Consider the following 6,713-nt stretch of genomic DNA (forward strand, 5'->3'; position numbering starts at 1 on the left):
TAAAATTAAATATTGAGGCATCTCATGGAAACTGTCCAGTCTTCTTGAGGCACTTGGACCGCTGCTTCCGGTGCAGTCTTGCTGTTTTGTGACGTATTAAAATCTCTTTGCATCTTAATCATATCTCTTCGTAACTGTTTACGTTAAGAACGGAATGAGATATCTAAAACATGCTTAGTAATGAGATATCGTACAGTCTTGGTCCAAGGTAAGGGTCAGATAAAACTTAAAAAACTGTATCAGAGATATAAATAAAAATTCTTACATTAAACAGAGCCAATAGTAACGAACATAAAGTTGCGCTTTGCGAGAATGATCCGAATTTAAGTATCCGAAGTTATAGTCTCTGAATAAGGAATTGGGTAATAAGTAAGTTCCTTATTCAGAAGCCTGTATTTCGGACGATCACTTTCGGATATTTTATTTTTCAGATGTTGTGTGTGTTACTTCAGCTTGATTATGTTGTATGAATGTATTCTGTCACATTTCTATTGTATATTCTATTTGACGATACACGCTGAAAACAAGTATTATGAAGAAGATAATTAGGAAATGAAATTGTCTTACTCAAACATAAATTAAAATTAACCAAATAATACTAAATATCAATGAAATGATGGTAGATGTAAAAAAAAATAATATTGCAATACATTGCTGCTAAATTTTATTTAATGAGAATCTAGTTCCTTATTTGGTTTGAATAAGGAATAAGAAACTGGTTCCTTGTTCCGTATACAAAACGAATAAGGAACTGGTATTTTCTGATTAAAAACCTTAATCAAAATGAACCAAAGAAGCCAATAAATCAATGAAAAGCATTTTAAACGTAGGTTGTATATCAAAAACTTTAATTGCAGTACACCTGTTCTAAGTTTTATATAATGATATTCCGTTCCTTATTCGGTTTGAATAGGGAATAAGGAACTGGTTCCTTATTCCTTATTCAAATCGAATAAGGAACTGGCATTGTCTTGCTAAAAAAAAATTGAAAAATAACCAAAGAGACCAATTATTCAATGAAAATCATTGTAAATATAGGTCGCGTATCAAAATATGTATTGCAGTATATTCCTACTTATGTTTTTGTAAAATGATAACCCAGTTCCTTTTTTTCTGAATAAGGAAAAAGTAGCCAGTTGCACTAACTTCGGAAAAATAAAACTGGTTATCAAATAGACCAGCGCCATTTCTTTGGTGCCCTCGACCTTTTATCGTGCGCCAATGTTTAAGGTCGCCGGATATACCGTTGGCACCCAAGATCAGAAATCGCGTTTTCGGTGATAGAAAATCTATTTAAATGGAAACACTCAATTGCAGTTTGAGTACGCATTTGTGTTTAAATTGAAAAAACAAAATACGGAGGCATCTCATCGAAACTTTCCAGACTACTAGAGGCACCTGGGTCGCTGCTTCCGGTGCAGTCTCGCTTTTATGTTGAAGGCAGTGACGTCGCACTGACGAGAACGCTGTTCGAAATATTGGCATTCTGTTCGAATACGCTACGTTACGCTTAAAACGGCGAAGGACTGTTAACTATTGAGACCATCGCCGTTTTTTAGGTACCACGGTCAATGATCGTGTGCCGAGGTAGAAGGTCGCCGTATGTACCGTTGGTCTGCATGAGCGGGAAAACGCGTATTCGTACTTAAACAAATCTACGGAAAAAACACTATTGCAGCTGGTATTCGCGCAGGTGTTTGAATGTTAAATAAAATAAAATGTTGAGGCATCTCTATGAAAGTTTCAAGTCGACTAGAGGCACTTGCACCGCTGCGTCCGATGCAGTCTTGCGTTTATGCTGACATGTTGAAATCTCTTTACATCCTTAATCATATCCCTTCGTAACTGTTCACGTATGAGAACGGAGTGAGATATCTAAACCATGCTTAGTTATGAGGTATCGTTTAGTCTTGGCCAAAGGTAAGGGTCAGATAAAACTTCAAAAACTGTATCAGAAATATAAATAAAAAACTTACATTAGACATAGCTAATAATAACGAATATATAGCTGCGCAATGCGAGAATGATCCGAATTTAAATATCCGAAGTTATAGCCTCTGAATAAGGAATTGAGTAATAAGTTAGTTCCTGATTCAGAAGCCTGTATTTCAGACGATCACTTTCGGATATTTTATTTTTTAGATGTTACGTGTATTATTTAAGCTTGATTATGTTATGTGGATGTATTCAGTCACATTTCTATTGTATATTCTTTTTCACGATACACGCTGTAACAAGTTTTATGAAGACGATAATAAGGCAATGGAATTGTCTTACTCTACCATTTGTTCTACCATTATACAATATACTGTACTATATTTCTGATGTCTATAGCCAGAATATTTGGTATATTTTGGAAGGGGTCGGCCCGGGAGTAAGCTCACGGGTCGGCCCGGGGGAAAGGATGGGAAATTAAGCGCGCCACGTGCGTTCTTAAGGTGGTTTTTGGGCCTTAATAGGACATTTTGATAAAATTGTGTGATTTTTTTTATCGAAATATATTTTTATTTAGTATTATTTGAGTAAACGTTGGTGAATTTAAAGTAAAATCGAAAACATAATCAGGAAAAGTTGAAAGATGTTTGATAGGGGTCCGAAATACCGAATTTGCACTAACATTATACTGTTTGCTGGCCTGTTTGGTATTGAAATATTATAACACCCTAGCCATAGGTGTCGCATGTCTTTCTTTTCCGTTAGTTCAAAGTACCACGAACACATTGATGTGCGCATTGGGGTTTAGTTGTGCCCTGGGGTCGAAATAGGGTGTTTCAAAGTAGGGAACCCTCGTCAAAAATGAGATATTTTGGGCAGGTATGTTCTTTTTAATTTTTAAAGTTACCAAACTCGGTCATGGCTGCTTCAAACTTAGCAAAATTATTTTTATTTGTATGCCGAAGCGAAAAAAATACTTTAACCTACATATTGGTGTGGGGGTGGGCTAAGGGGGGTCAAAGTGTCCATTTTTCTACCCTAATACAATATACATGACAATATTACTGATGTCTAGTTCAGGATATCTGGTATATTCAGGTAGCCTTAGTCGATATCTACCAACTTTTGCAATATTGATCATAGCAACTTGATATTTGGCATGCATGTGTATCTCATGGCGCTGCACATTTTGAGTGGTGAAAGGTCGAGGTCAAGGTCATCCTTCAAGGTCAAAGTTCAAATAGGGGGCATTGTGTTTCTGACAAACACATCTCTTGTTAATACTACATTTAAACATGTACATTTGAGCTTAAATAATCATGATAAGTCATTCCAGCTTCAGATCTGTAACACTTAATGTTTGTACTGTGTACACATGTTTTGTTATTAAAAGACATGATTGCTTGTAGATGCTCCTTTTTGTATACAGACTCGATATTTCTGTGTTAAGTATATTCTTATTAATTGCATATTGTCTGCGAAAGTAAAAGCCAAAGTAGGACTCAATGCTTGATTTAAGGAACAAGCACATATTGCCATGATGTTAAATTGTGAAGAGTTGTCAACACGACTTTGACTTTCTTATACTGTAATCATATTTAACTTCATGTTATCATTTGTCACAGGTGAATTTCACAATAAAATGACTTAAAATGATGTGAATTGTTAAAATAATATCATCATATATCAAGTTATAAAGGTATTCCCCGTACTTTAACAGGATTGTTATTGTTTTACTAATTAAAGTGTCTTCATGTTATACAATTGTTTTGTTTTAGCAATATCTTGACTAATTTAACAAATGGTGCCGGTTTGTTAATAAAAATAGCATTCAGGAGGCGGGGAAAATTAGCTTATATGACTATAGTTAAACCATGTGAAAACTATAGAAATCACAATCTAGCCGGATCATCATTAAATTAGGAATATTTGTTCTAATGATATCTTGGTCGAGTTCCAAAACAGTTTGGGTAATATGAAAAACATGGCAGCCAGGGGCAGTTCAGTTATGTTTATAAGGCTATAGTGAAAGCTTCTGTAGATTTCCAGCTAAGCAATGTTTTATTTATTTGGTTCACAGATAAGAGCCTTTTAGCCTTTTTGTGATTAAATGTTTCGAAAACTTTACTACCATTTTATATGATAACTTACACCATGTTGGTAATGATCTTCCTATTTGTAATTACTTACAAATGCTTTATAAAGTATATTTGTTTGTTTGTAAATTGTTGTCATGGTTTGAATGCCTTTAATTATAATGTTGTATAATATGGTAATGTTTTGATTTTTTGAGTATGTATGATGCATAATTTCTGTTTAAACTGTTATGACAAATTTCTGTCTAAACTGTCATTACAATGTACTTATCTAACACAAACCTCTCAATATAATTTACACTACTCTCGCCAGATGTTCACTTTGGCTGCACAGTTTTCAGTCTTTCAAGTTTGGAACTACTCAGAAATGTTTGGTATTTCAGTCAAAATTTAACCATTTATTCCCCATATTTGTGGTACATAAAGAAACAACAAAGAGTTTGAATGTGTGTACTGCCAATTAGTTGCATTTTATACTTGCCCATCTTTAAACAAACTAACGAATGATGGCCAAAAATGGCTTTGTGGTTTTCTATCTAACATTAAACACAGCAACCCTTTATTTTCTATAAATGAAGCACTTGCCAGTTTATGTAACTGTATATTTTACAGAAATATATATATATATTGTAATGAATGTGTTGTAGAAAAATTCAAGTTACTCTAACGAGAAAAGGAAACTTCGAGGGCAACTGCGACATTTCTTGTTTAGTTTTATTATGCCCCCCTTTGAAGAAGAGGGGTTATATTGTTTTGCTAAATGTCAGTCGGTAGACCAGTTTGTTTGCGATCAATAACTTGTGTACGGTTTGACCCATTGGCTTGATACTTCACATGTACTTTAGTCTTGGACAGAAGATGACCCATATTGATAATTAGGTTACAAGGTCAAAGGTCAAGGTCAGTCACACTAAGTTTGAAAATTGTTTCCGATCAAAAACTCGTCAACAAATTGACCGATTGTCTTGATACTTCCGTTGTGCATTGGCGTTGGACAGTAGATGGCCCTGATTGATATTGGGGTTATAAGGTTAAAGGTTAAGTTCAGTCATTCTAAGTTTGAAAATTGTTTCCGATCAATATCTCGTCAACGAATTGACCGATTGTCGTGATACTTCCCTTGTGCATTGGCGTTGGACAGTAGATGGCCTCGATTGAAATTGGGTCACTAGTTTAAAGGTCAAGGTCACTGTGACATAAGGTTTTATTAAAGTGGCTTAGTCAAACTAATATGATAAGATTAACATTTATGGTCAGTTTTGTTGCAGAAAACCCTGTGTCAAGACCCTGTTGGGGGCAAAAGTCTCCGATCATGGAGCTCTTGTTGCTGTAATTTTCGCTTTAGATTTTGACAAATTCTGTTGTGTGTTATTGGTTACACTATAGTAATTATCAGATATGGTTTATATGATTGCCGAATAGTGTTTTTTTCTTTGAAGTGTATAAATCTCCAAACCATTTTTAAGTGTTCAATCTTTATAAAGCTGTATGATTCGACATTTTACCGATGTTGCTTAATTTCTTAACAATGTATGCTTTTGGTTAAAGTTATTGCTGAACTGCGTAAGGTAATAGTATTTATCAAATTTTCAAACCTTACAGCACTGTCGGGTTTAATATTTAATTTTGAAAAACACATACGGGTATGTTTGAAGGTATGCCTCATGTATATATATAAATATATTTATATATATTATTAGCGTTGCATATATATAACAACATTACACTTATTTTCTATATGTCTGCTTTGTTATTATTTCTTGCACCTGTCAATTTACGTATCCTGAAATAAGCTAGCTTTTGCGGAACAAAAACACACAAATCTACTGGTACAAAAGCTGGCTGATTATAATTCTTTCAAAATTACATACCATATCGACCTTTATTATGTGAAGAAACTAAGTCCATTGGTGAATAAAATGGGCTAGCGTTCTTAGTGTTGTTGTTGTTGTTTTTTTTACGAAGCACAGCTCAATCTGTGATAGGTCTGTTTTGACCAGTCAATAAATGCTTACTTTTTTATCAGTCCCGGATTTTATATGTGTTAGTGCTTAACAAAAAGATCATGGCTGCATAATCCGAAATATTTACTGCAACCTGTGGCCAAACAACCGAGAGGCGCGGAAATTCTCTATAGACACATGTTTCATCTTATGATATGAAATGAAATAAGATGAACCATTAAAGAAAAAAATGTTTTAAATTATTTGTTTCAAAATTATTTATCTCTAACGTACATGTGTATATTTTAAGTCTTAAATATTGCGTGTTCTTCATCGTTGTGAATAAGTCTATGGAAAAAGGACACGACAATTTCAAACTTACAAGGGGTTGTTCGCCTTCCAACTGTGAATTATAAATATGACAAACATGTAGACATGTGCATAGAAAATATTTCTATATATTTCTACCTAGTAATTATTCAGTATTGTTTAGTTTACTTTTTCGCGGCATTATAATAATAATCACATGCATATCAAACCGATCGGGGTATGCTACTTTAACAGTAAACATATACCAAATCTGTTTTGGAATCATTTTATTTGCTTTCCCCTTTTTAGTATGATTCTCTTTTTTTCACGTTAGTTCTTCCGTCAACTTCAGAGAGATTAAATAAACAACTCTTAATCAGTTTTTCTAACATGAATAAGGGACAAAGTCCATGTCAATGGCCGTAACCAT

The sequence above is a fragment of the Dreissena polymorpha genome, chromosome 1 (genome assembly GCF_020536995.1).
Source record: "Dreissena polymorpha isolate Duluth1 chromosome 1, UMN_Dpol_1.0, whole genome shotgun sequence".
In the NCBI taxonomy this organism is placed as follows: domain Eukaryota; kingdom Metazoa; phylum Mollusca; class Bivalvia; order Myida; family Dreissenidae; genus Dreissena; species Dreissena polymorpha.